The sequence below is a fragment of the Mytilus edulis genome, chromosome 6 (genome assembly GCF_963676685.1).
Source record: "Mytilus edulis chromosome 6, xbMytEdul2.2, whole genome shotgun sequence".
Taxonomy (NCBI): Eukaryota; Metazoa; Mollusca; class Bivalvia; order Mytilida; family Mytilidae; genus Mytilus; species Mytilus edulis.
Window position 1 is genome coordinate 14,838,888 of NC_092349.1, and position 13,794 is coordinate 14,852,681.

Consider the following 13,794-nt stretch of genomic DNA (forward strand, 5'->3'; position numbering starts at 1 on the left):
TATAGTCCTAAGTTATTTTTCCGGCGAATTTTAAAAACAGAATTAAGAATTTGTTTTAACCAGTCATAAAATGAAAATACCGCATTCAATTTCATGTATCCGAAGCGCATTTATTGATTAAATGTCATCAGGAACGCCTGAACCTTAACATTTTAGAGCCAAGGAGCCAAAAGTCAAAAGTCATAATCAATGTATAATATAAAGCTTAAATATACAGGTATTTTTTACTGACATTTGTCTATTCTAGCAATTTATGTTTTTCTGTTCATTCTATTTGGAGTAACTGATTTGGTTTTAAGTTTTTTATATAGCATCAATCTATTCTCAGTCTTGTGTTTAAAAATTATGAAATATCTCAGAATTTCATTAACTTGAAGATTTTTCCGCGCAAACAGTTTATCGTTTGAATTTGCGAAAAAGGAAATATTCGCAAATATCACAATTACATACGGGTGTTTTAATATTGTCATGTCGTGATCACTATCTATTTCATTCAATTACTTGATACAACTTTAATCAATTTGGCTTGTATGATACAGACTATACGGGTTTTTTGTTTGAATGGTTGGTCAATTCGAAATCATTGTTTCGTACATGTACGTTTAAAAATAATCTTGTTAAAAAAATTTAAAGAGTAACTGTGGAGGCATTTTTGTAAGGAAGCAAAAAATTTAATCAATCTTGTTTAGTAGATGTTCTATCATGTTGACATTAGGTGTGTAGATATAACAAATTCTTTTACATGACACATCTTAATGGAATTGTATTAATCATGCGCGCTTAGATAAAATGTGTTTAGTCCACACACATACAATATTTATTGCGATGGAAATCGGAGGCATCTAACAGAAAAGACAAATACATTACAATTAGACTTTCCATTGGCGGATCAATAAGTTTCGTCCATATTTAAGCATCACTTTCATACATAACTTAAAAATGATAACTATCAATGTTTTTTAATCAATCAGCGTTGTTAATGAAATTTGATACATAGACAATTAAATCGTCTACCTGTAAAACTACTTGCTTGGTTTTATTTAATAAGTAATTGTTATATGCAACAAATGGGCTAATAATCCTTTATATTTTGTTCTATACATTGATGCATTAGAATTACAATCACAAGAATAAATCTCGGCTAAATTTCAGACCCGTATACTGAACATTTATGTATTTTCAAAATTAGCTAATTACTATTGTTCAGAGATTTAAGTGAACTATTCTAATAAGTTTATATTTGCCTCATGGATTAAGCACGGACTTAAGTTTGTTAGTCGTAATGAATCAATTAATGATTTTACGCACAAATGTAACGTTATAAGAGAGAAGACGTTATTAAAATCAAAATATATTTTATTGGCGAAGTAAGATCATGGCTTCTGTCGGTTACCAACCCACAAACAAAGGGTCTTTGGGCAACCGTAAATTAGATGCAAATAAAATAGATAAATAAAATTAAAAATTCAAATAAAAACTAAAATGAAATAAAATTTTGAAATAATGGGGTGCTGACTTGAACCCTGGCAACAGATGTCCAAAATCAACATGAGAAACTACGTTTGAGGTGGAAATGAAGATTACATGGATTAATGTTCTAAATTAAATAATAATACAGTGATAAATCAAGTTCATCGGTACTGGTGCAGCCTATAAAGTCCGACCTAGTGATGAACTCTGCTAAAAGACTGTCATAACATTATTTATCGGTACACTATGACTGTTAATCCGTTATCACTCATCAGATGGACGTCATACTGTGGTTAATTGTGTTTATAAACTGGTGAAGACTTGTAAATCCAGAAGCCGTGACAGGAGTTCTATGTTGAGGTTAAAAACAAGCAGAAATCTGTAAAATAAGACATAAAACAGCAGTATCGAAAAAATAAAAGAGGAGGGATGGGTGGGTTTACATTAATTATGCGTACAATAAACTCAACAATCTGACCTTAGATAAATTCAGTTACTTCCTAGCAGACCGTGCATTCAAAATATTGTGAGGAGTGCTTTAGCTGTTAAAATTGATATGCCGTGTAATCGAATTAAGACATGCGCGTAACATTGACCTGTGCATGAACTGTCGCGAGTCTTGCCTTCCTCTGATAACGCGATTTAACGGTCAAGCCCTTTAAATCGAATTATAAGAGAGAAGACGTTATTAAAATCAAAATATATTTTATTGGCGAAGTAAGATCATGGCTTCTGTCGGTTACCAACCCACAAACAAAGGGTCTTTGGGCAACCGTAAATTAGATGCAAATAAAATAGATAAATAAAATTAAAAATTCAAATAAAAACTAAAATGAAATAAAATTTTGAAATAATGGGGTGCTGACTTGAACCCTGGCAACAGATGTCCAAAATCAACATGAGAAACTACGTTTGAGGTGGAAATGAAGATTACATGGATTAATGTTCTAAATTAAATAATAATACAGTGATAAATCAAGTTCATCGGTACTGGTGCAGCCTATAAAGTCCGCCACTAAACAAGTTCAAAAACATTCATTTCATAAAGAATGTTTTGGAACTTGTTACCGCCAACCAGTACCATACATTGAGAGTCGATATAACAGATAACTCTGATTGTAATATTGTGTAATAACAAGAATCTGACCGCAGTAACTACTAGCTAACAGATTCCCGAAGCCAATGACCTACTTCGCCGTTTGATGGTAAATAAATGGATGCAAATTGATAATAGCATAACTGGATAATAAATAGATAAAAATAGATACAGCATAACTGAAATTGTAACTTGTATAAAATTAGATAACTTTCAATATCTGACAAATAAATATTCCTTCTCACTGTAGTTTGGTTCAATCACTTATTTGGAATCTTGTTCTTGTATTGCAATCGTGGTAATATTGGAACCAAGCAAATTTGACTAAGGTAACAAATCTTGGAGAAAATCAATATCGCTTATAAGTTAAGTCCTATCGTATTGAGCGCTTTGTCCGATGTCATGTCCATTTTAGTGGATTACTTAATATTGCGGGGCCCTTCGAGAATGAGCATACGATTAGTTTATCTCTTTACTTAAAGTGCCTCATAACACTTTGACCTTGCTAACAAATTGTGATACGAAAATGTATAAGAGAACACAACCATAAGTAACTACAATCTTCCGAGCACGAACGAAGTCATTGGTGATTGAAAAACCCACTATCCAAGCACGCTTTTGGAAACATGAAATATCTTAAATTGACAATCAATCAAAATCAGCTCCAGATTGGTAATATACAATATAGAAAAATAATTAAAATTGATATGATAACAGATGAAGATATTTGACTTGCCAACTGTTATGTTTGTAATCAGATATATGGTTAATACTTTTTATATTACCAATGTCTGAATTCTATTTTTACCATCAGAAAATATAAAAACTAAAAGATCTGACATGAATGTCAATGAGGCAACTATTTGCCTAAAATTTAATAGCGTGGGCGTAAACATCTATAGGCCACCATACAGCCTTCAGCATGAACATAGTCCGTACAGTATAATAGCAATAAAAGGCCCCAGCAACAATTCAAACAAGAAAACAAGGCCATATTTAAATATAAATAAATTTAAACGTAAAACAAGTATAATAGACTGCGACAAACAACAAGTTTGTGAGAACTAAGCCCTCCCGTAACCGGGGACAGTGGTTAACAACACAAAATAAAACAAAGTTGAGGTAGGTTTGACTCATCAGATCGACACAAAACACAAGACACAACTAACGAATAGACTAAAGACATCAAGAACCCACCTAAGAGAACTCGCAGTTACTGAAAGCTTATTCAAAGCCAATTGAAACTAGTAAATGAATCGTGTTTCCCAGACAAAAACTTTTTAAACTGAGGTGCAGTTAAGACCCCCCAAAATTTGACTCTAAAAATAGCCGATGGAATATTTGCCGTCTTTAGGGCGCTCGTCAATACGGCATTAAAACTGGTATCGTGTAACATTTTTTGTGTTTGTTTAATTTTGTTTTTGCTTCAAAAAACGAATATTCTCTAATATACGTATATACATAAAATTCCATGTATAACTGTTCACAGTTTTTAACCCAATTGCGTTGTTTCTCTTTCAGATAACAAAATCGTACTAATTAGCAGTTTTATAGTCTGAGATATACGCTACTATTAAATCTAAACCACAAAAGCAATAACATTAATTCATCGCCTAACTTATTTGAACTTTTCTTGACCTCTGTAATGATATAAATAAGATTTAAGAAAACCTTTAACCCAGACAATAATTTTATATCAGCAATTTTCAGACGATAAATTTATCAAAGATCTACACATCTGGTAATAAAGTTTGTAAACGTAACTTGTAGAAGTGTATACTATTTCTTCTCTATTCGTTATTAATGGTAATTAAAAGATTATAATTGCCAGTAAGACAACTATCCACTAAAGTACAAATGAAGTAAATGTAAGCAAATATATGCAACCGTACGGCTTTCAACAATGAGAAAAACCCATACCGTATAGTCTGCTATTAGAGGCCCCGACATGAAATATATAAAACAATTCAATTGAGAAAACTAACGGCCTAATTTATAACAAAACAGTTTACGGAAAAGAAATATGACAGACATAAACCAACGATGCCTTTTCCCAAGTATAGTAGTAAAACTATCTTGCCTTGCTGATCAATTTTCTAAAATTTGGGACTAATTGAAACATTGTTATCCGTAAAACTAATATCATTTGAATGCGCAAGTGGATTGATAGCTACTAGTTCCACTCATATGAAAAATCCAATAAAGCTAGTTTAAACAAACCCCGAAAACTAAAGATTCGTTACTTGAACGGCAAACAGATGGCAATAATATTTTCAGTTTATGTAAATATTTGATAGTTATAGCAATCTTGAAAATCAAAATTTGATTATCTTGTCCATTACATGTAGCATTTTATTTTTCTGGGCACGATTAAAACGTGCGCAAAAAAACTGTGTGAGTAATGACGATTTATCCTAGTGCAAGACCTTAGTTTGATCACATTATTTATACATAATACAGACAGGGTATGAATGATTTGTTGTGATCATGGAACATGAATAATAGCCATAGATCTAAATCAACTGGTCCCCAATTACAAGACTGTGAAATTGCTTTCTTTAACCGAAACAGCTCGTTTCCAACTTATGACCTGAACCCTGCTAGCTCCAAGTCTTATTTGCTCATATACTGGATGAGCTCTCTTGCCTGCTTCAAATTGGTTGTTAAATAAATATCTAATATAAAAATGCATCAGTTTACTTACTGATATCAGCGATATTTACCGTTGATGAATTTTTATAAAGCAGCGAGATACCATTTTTTTTAAATTTTTTTATATACATGTATATATACTTCGCACAAATAGTGCAGAACTAGTTTCTGAAATTACTGAAATGGTTCTCTCTTTTATAAAGATGACACATGAAAATAAATCAAATTTTGGTAAACTTGTAATGAGAATGATATAATTAGAATTACTGTAAAAATTCCTTCGTGATATGTACACATACTAAAAATGCTCTGAATATAAAATTACTTGCGGGACTATACCTTCGCAGTGTAATTATAAAATAAATCAGTATTGAAATGTTTTCTAATCGGGATGAGATAAATAGATAAGAAACCAATTATAAATAAATCAATCTTATTCTTATTCTTATTCGTGGTATGTTCTTTCATAGTAAAACCAATCCGGATCAATATAGTATTCGCCATTTTAAATCGTTTTCCTTATTATGCTCGACATGCTACTACTGAAATCATTGTTAAAGCTAAATATGTCATGTACTGAATTAGCTACATTAAAATTAAAGAATAAAAGATGTACCTGTTTTATTACTGTATTTAGATAAGGCACACTGCCACTTCTCTGACTAACATATACATATAGATGGTCCTGCTGATGAATGAAATAATCCTGCATAACAAATTTTCAGTTTCTGTTTCAGATGCGTAGCTATTTTGACATCACATGTGGCTAAAGCAGTTTTCTTTACCCCAATTATAACACCTCTTTCAACGCCTTTTCTACTCAGACATCATAAACCTTCCAATAAATGTCATTATGAACAAATATAATTAAAATAATATATAATTTTATACACTAAATAAATATCAAAATGTGTGCAATGCAATTTGGATAACCGAAAAAACAATCGGTTATAAAGACATTACTTCAAAATATGAATGAATATTATTTGAAAATAAATATTATAATATATATCAGAGACATATTGTATTATATGTCTCTGTATATATGCAACGCAATTTGGTTGACCTAAAAATAATCGGTTATAAAGACATCACTGTAGCTGCCATATCAAAAATTTTATCAACTAATTTCTTTTAACGGAGGCTCAACTTTGAAGTATATTACGATTTACTGCTGTCCTAAACACGCTAAAGAACAATTAATGGTACCATAAATTAATTAATTGCATTTGATGGTGTTAATGTCTCACAAGGCAACCCCATTATTAAATAATAGTTAACATACCTGATAATGGAACAATACCATTTTAATCTGCATTACGAAATGTAAATTGAACAGAAATACCTGGAATCTAGTTTTCAATTTTAATACCTCGATAAAAAGATACAAACATATTAATGTAACTGGAATTAAAAACTATGTGAATCAAACATTTATTATACAATCCAGCATAAATTAAAATAAATTCGCTCGTATTATAATAACTTTAGTCAAAGATTTGTATACTATATATAAATCATTGCTTTAGTAAATTGTCCACTAATGTATATATTATCAAGTTGAATGTGACCGATTTTAAATTAATTAATCAATAATATGTTGAAATTGAAAAAGTAATAAGATAAGTATTTACATTAATTATGCGTACAATAAACTCAACAATCTGACCTTAGATAAATTCAGTTACTTCCTAGCAGACCGTGCATTCAAAATATTGTGAGGAGTGCTTTAGCTGTTAAAATTGATATGCCGTGTAATCGAATTAAGACATGCGCGTAACATTGACCTGTGCATGAACTGTCGCGAGTCTTGCCTTCCTCTGATAACGCGATTTAACGGTCAAGCCCTTTAAATCGAATTAAAGGCACAAATGTAATGTTCCACGTTTAAGAAAGATTTATATATTGTTTAATTTAAGGAGGAACGTTGTTGTGCGTTGTTTGTTTTTTTCTTCATTTGTTATCTCATTTCGAAATCAGTAGCAGTCGAAAAAAAAAACAACATACGACAACGCAATAAAGTCCAATAGAAACAGAAAAAAACCAAATACCGACGAAAAGACTGGCTACAATGACTAAATCTTACTACGAAAATTTATGATTTAATAATCTTACCAAACAATAAGGGTAAACTCAGATCAACATAATCTGGTTTAGATGTGACACCCGTACTGTCACGTTTGTTAAAATTGTTGCTTCAAATATCACAGAAATTTAAAAGTACAAATTCTTTTTCAGTTGTGAACTATAGTCCTGATTGTTTGTTATAAATCATAATATCAATGAGCCTTGATAACGTTTTGCGATTTGAACATATTAAAAACAAACAATTTTTACCACCTTCTGTGTTGTTTGTAGAAAACAGTTTTGTATTACTTTTAAATAAATTTCAAAGTATAAATCGTGAAAAGTATTTTTTTAACAATAAATCATAATTTATTGAGTGACACTTCCTTGTGGTACATTTCAACAGGATCTCATTTCATCAAAATATATTTTGAATACTTAATTGAGTTCATGTTCATCCCTTGTAAAATATCCAATTCATCAATTAAGTATTACCTGTCTTGATCTAATGTCTAAAATAACGTTCGGTATGATTTCATCATTGTGTTCTTCATTCCCTTCAGAAAAGGTTTTGTAGCACAAATCTTTCAGACATTGGTTCAAAATATCTATCGTCACAACTGTGGGTGTGTTCGTTTATACAAAAAAATCGGGAAGAGCTGACCATTGACATGGGTTTTGAACGCAGATTCATTGATGTATCCAATTTTCTTCAAATAGGAATACTTTAGTGTTGACCTTTAGTATTTGATTATACATTTTTTGTACATTAACTAGGCCGTTAGTATTTTAGTTTGAATTGTTTTACATTTGTGAGTTCAGGTCCTTTTATAACTGACTATGCAGTATGGACTTTGCTCATTCTTGAAGGCTGTAAGATGACCAATAGTGGTTGATTTGACATTGACATTCGACACTTGTCGACCTTGAAATTGAACAAGGGCGATCATTTCTAATAATAAGGAGTACACAGGTTTATAAAGCAGTCACATCTGTATCTTGTTGATGTTTACTTGCCATTTTCTTCTACAAAAAGACAGTTTGGTTTCCTTTATGATTTTTTTAAGGATAACATTTCTCTATTGAATTTTACCGAAATGCCAAACATTAAGTTGACAAAAAGGTGTACTCTGGATAAGAAACGACAACTGTATTTTGATGTTTAAATAAGGGCAACAGTAGTTGGTCGATGTTCAAAACTTCTTAATGAATTCGGAAAAGAAAAATGAAAATAACAAAAAAAAAAAAAAAACCAACAACAAAAAACTGATCTAAAATACCCTCTATTTTCACGAATAGTTAAAATGAACTATCATTCACACAGTAGATACGCAATTTACCCGTTGAAGTAGTTGAATTGTTTTACAATTTCTTCGGGGCCATTTATAGCTGAATAGATGGTATGGATATTGATCATTGTTTAAGACCGTACGGTGACCTATATTGTTAACTTCTGTGTCATTTTCTTTTGTGACGAGTTGTTTCATACCAGCAACGGACCAAATGGAAATGATACATTGGAATATAAAAAAATTATCTCAATTTTTTTCAAGAAACACTACTAAGAATATAGGAGTTAACCATGAAGCAAATGTTCTAATGACCAAGTCAACATATAACTCTCCGAGTTTGATAAAGTGTGCTACAACAAAGGTATCGATGGCGTCAACTTAGGCAATGTCCTTCATCATAAATTAGTTCAATCGAAAATACCACCTTATTTCAAAGACCAGTCTGTACCAATCATTTCTTATACCTATAAAAAACCTATTGCAACTAAAATTTTCAATTACAAACACGTTTTGTAGGATCTCGATATTGACGACTTCAAGTCTAAACCTCCTGATTGCACTTGTGCTAGGTCCCAATTCACATATAATCTTACTGGCCACGTTATTACCGATGACCTCAACATAGTTAATATCACTTCTGTACGAAATGTGTTATCTAAAGATCTGAAATATCATGAGCCTAAATACATCAATTGGAAATACAACTTTAAAATTTTTCAGTTGAGGATTATGCCAGGCAATGGGCTAAGCGCGAGAAGGAAGATGTAGACACTCTTTCCGAATGGATTAAGGCAGTGAGGTCGTTGATACAAATCAGAATCAAGAAAATGAATATGTCTATCAATGCCCATGCTAAGTCAATCTTTAAAGACCCAAATGTTGCAAGACACCTATACTACCTCCACGACAAATATGTTGCTGTCCCGCAGATAAAGCCCCAAACAACATCGTTTTTGTGTGTAAAACTCATTACATTAACTGCTTGATAAACGAATTAGGTATTGACAATTCACTTGGAAACTCGACATATACCCTCACGACACTTACCAAAGAGGAAATACTGGATAATCACAGGTCTGTTCTGTGTTTCTTTGTAATTTCAACCAAAGATGAAGAACTGGATCTGCCATCACTGTATTGGATATTTAAACTACATAATTGTCCTCACAAACAACGGTATATTGCTGGGTCTTCCAAGTGCTCCACGAAACCTCTTTCTAAATTATTAACATCTATTTTATCAGCAATCAAAGACGGGCTTATTTTTCTCAATAAATCACCAAAACATATTACTACATATCAGAGAACTCTTGTAGGGCTTCATAAGTTGCCTGTGCTACGCTAAGATGTATGATCTACAATCATTTTTCCTATGGAAGATTAAACATTCCACGTTTCAACATATTTTAGACAACGATCTTTTCAATTTTTTTTACCCTGTAAGGAAAATATCCGAAATTTTTGCCACTGAACTTTGACCATTAAATAATTAATTCAGTATAAACTTTATGTTATAGCCTAAATACGATTGAGATAGATAATCAGTAAAAATTTTCTACTGGTACATAAAATATTCGGTATAAACTAGGAACCATACAATATACCGGTATTTGTAATATAGTGTTATTAACTGGCTGGTTCTGTATTGGCACTGGTTTATATTCAAGGTTTGCTGTATTGGCCTCGAGATTTTTTAAATACAGACGTGTTCTGAATGCTGTATTACATACATCAAGTGTGAATAAAGGGCCAGTATTTCCAATACGGACAGGCAATGATGTGAATATAGGGCCAATATTTCCAATACGGACTGGCTATGAATCCTTAATTACATGCACAATATATGTTTACATGTAATTCAGGATTCATTGCCAGTCCGTATTGGAAATATTGGACCGGGCCGAAAGGCAATATAGATCACGTGATTTATATGACCTTGACAACGTCACTAGTATGACACATGTCGTTTTGGTAGTATTAGGACTGTTTTAGTCGTATTATTTCGTATTATTTAATAACTGTTTATATAAAATAGTCCAAATGTTTCACTGTTCGGTTACAGAATAACAATGAAACACAAAAGATTCAGTGCATGATACAGAATGAGATTAGATTGCACATATAAAACATGTTCAAATTATCGGAAACTAAAATAATATGTTCCATGGTAGCAATAGTGTCCGGCTAGGATCGTGTTTTTCGAGTGAATTTTTCCATTGTTTTCGAGTGTAGATTGGGCTTTTTCGAGTAATAAAACTTGCGATCAGGTCAATTAACTGCTAATTCGTAATCAAAATGGTCTTTTACATAAGTACCTATCTTTTTTTGAATACTATACATGTTTTGAGTAACAAAGAAGCACAATTTCCTTGTACTTAACCATTAAATTTAGTGTTTGTTTTTGTCTGTTTATTTTTCGAGAGGAACTGTGAGACCGTCTAGGATTTTAAACAAATGATCTGGGTTTTTTATCAAAAATTTCAATAAGAAAAAAATGTATTCTTGACTTTAAAAAATGACTTTTCTAGTTTATAAATAAACCCATCATATATAACAAGACTTAATTTTGTATATACGCCAGACGCGCGTTTCATCTACAAAAGACTCAAAAGTGACGCTCGAATTCAAAAAAGTTAAAAAGCCTAATAAAGTACGAAGTTGAAGAACATTGAAGACCAAAATTCTTAAAAGTTTTGCCAAATCCAGCTAAGGTAATCCATGCCTGAGGTAGAAAAGCCTTAGTATTTCAAAAATTCGAAATTTTGTAAACAGTTAATTTATAAATATAACCATATCAATGATAATTCATGTCAGCATAAATGTAATTTAATAAAATATAATATATTCTCAATAAATTACCAAACCATATTACTACGTTAATTAAAATTAACCATTTTCAATTTAATGCAAATTTTCTGTTCGGAAATCATTCTACCACAACTTTCCAGCATTAAATTAGAAACTTTTGAATTCGTGCAGGGGACTAATAATCTTTTCAACTTCACTTTATGATACTTTTGTTGTCACAGTGAATAATATTTTTCTTGGTGAACCCCGGAGTTTTTAAACAGGACGTATTATGTTATACCGTCCGTCCGTCCGTTCGTCCGTCTGTCCGTCCGTGCGTCGTCAGCATGTCGGACAATAATTCAAAAACGCGGTAACCAATTTTCATAAAATTCAGGGAATTGTTTATATAAATTGAAGCATCCTTCCTTTAGAATTTTAAAAATTGTAGATTTTACGTTTCCGAATTATAGGATTTTATAAAACAAACTAGAGGACCTAAAGAGCATGAGTTGCTCACCTTGGTCTATGAGCTGAAGTGCATATTGAACAAAGACACTCTTCTACATTAAAGAAAAGAAAAATTCCTGTCCTTAACATTAAAATACAGTTATTAAACTGCTCAGATTGAGATCTGTTAAACTGCAATTAGAACTCTAGACGTATATATCCGAGCATCATCCGACAACACAATGAAAACGTTAACTGACGACAACGACGACGGTCCACGACGGATGCCGAGTGATGAGAAAAGTTCACTTAATCCTTTGGTGACAGGGGAGACAAAAAATAATGAAACTTTGGTCATTGCATCAAATAGGTTAAGGTGATCTCCCCTTTATTTATTTTTTTTACAAATTTTTGACATGACATTGAAAACATATTCATAGGTTCCATAACGAGGGAGAAAGGATATCGCTTAATATCTACTCGAGTTATTTAATTTCAATATGTTAATAAACGAGCCTCCAGCGAGTTTATTATTACTATTTGAATAAAATAACGAGAGGAAATTACTTCCTTACTTACTTATTTGAATTAAATTACAGGAGTAAATATCAAGCGATATCCCTTTCTCACAAGTTGTTAAACAATGAAATGAATAATTCATCAGCTTAAATCACTTTTTGTAGGTACGTCTCAATCCAAATTGTCTATGCTTACATCAGATTGTTGACACCATGAATATATACTGTACATGTAATTTATAAGATGTGACAAGAAACAACATACAACCAGATGCTCCGCAAGGCGCAGTTTTATACGACCACAGAGGTTGAACCCTGAACGGTTGGGGCAAGTATGGACACAACATTCAAACTGGATTCAGTTCTAAATTTGGATTGTGATTAAATAGTTGACACAACATAGGTTTCTGACACAGAATGAATGTGGTCTAATGAACTTAAAATACTTTTTTTTTCCTTTGAGCAATTCACTATGCTGTTGAATATTAATCCTCTTAAAAAAATCTTTGAAGAAATTTTCTTTTTACTTTTTTATCTGAAATGAGAAAAATTTAATCCCCCCCAAATTTTTTTTCACATCCCCCTTTCCCTTTTTCCAAAACTGATCTCAATTCAAATTTCTAATGGAGTTTGCAACAATAACTACTCATTTAAATACATCATAAAATATTAAAATGTAACAAAAGGTGCTTGTTATCACTGAATGGTAAAGATTGTTTTAATTTATCAGTTGGAAGTAAAAGTGAATATACATTGTATATTGTATAACACAATGATTTAAGTTGATTCAACTACTATTCTGGACAAATAAAGATAACTCCAATCAATTGAAAATTTCTTGCCATTGCACAATATTGTGCAATTAGATATTTCTTGCTATTGCGCAATACTGTGCAATTAGATATTTCTTGCTATTGCGCAATACTGTGCAATTGAAAATATTTGCTATTGCACAATACTGTGCAATTGAAGATTTCTTGCTATTGCACAATACTGTGCAATTGAAAATGTCTTGCTATTGCACAATACTGTGCAATTGAAGATTTCTTGCTATTGCTGAATACTGTGCAATTGAAAATTTCTTGCTATTACACAATACTTAATATTAAAATTTTGGATCCTGATTTGAACCAACTTGAAAACTGGGTCCATAATCCAAAATCTAAGTACATGTTTAGATTCAGCATATCAAAAAAGCTCAAGAATTCAATTTTTGTTAAAATCAAACTTAGTTTAATTTTGGACCCTTTGAACTTTAATGTAGACCAATTTGAAAACAGGACTTAATCTACATACACAGTAAGATTTGGCATATCAAAGAACCCCAATTATTCAATTTTTGATGAAATCAAACAAAGTTCAATTTTGGATCCTTTGGGCCCCTTTTTCCTAAACTGTTGGGACCAAAACTTCCAAAATCAAACCCAACCTTCCTTTAGTGGTCATAAACCTTGTGTTTAAA

At 31.6% G+C, this 13,794-nt stretch overlaps 1 long non-coding RNA gene across 1 annotated transcript; it reads right to left on the minus strand.

The window, feature by feature from the left end:
* Positions 1-1,335: 1,335 nt before the first annotated feature.
* On the minus strand, positions 1,336-7,072 carry LOC139527211 (uncharacterized). Its single transcript, XR_011665298.1, has 2 exons — positions 5,835-7,072; positions 1,336-1,849 (listed from the first exon to the last, which is right to left on the minus strand). It is a non-coding gene; the product is annotated as an uncharacterized lncRNA (long non-coding RNA).
* Positions 7,073-13,794: the final 6,722 nt, after the last annotated feature.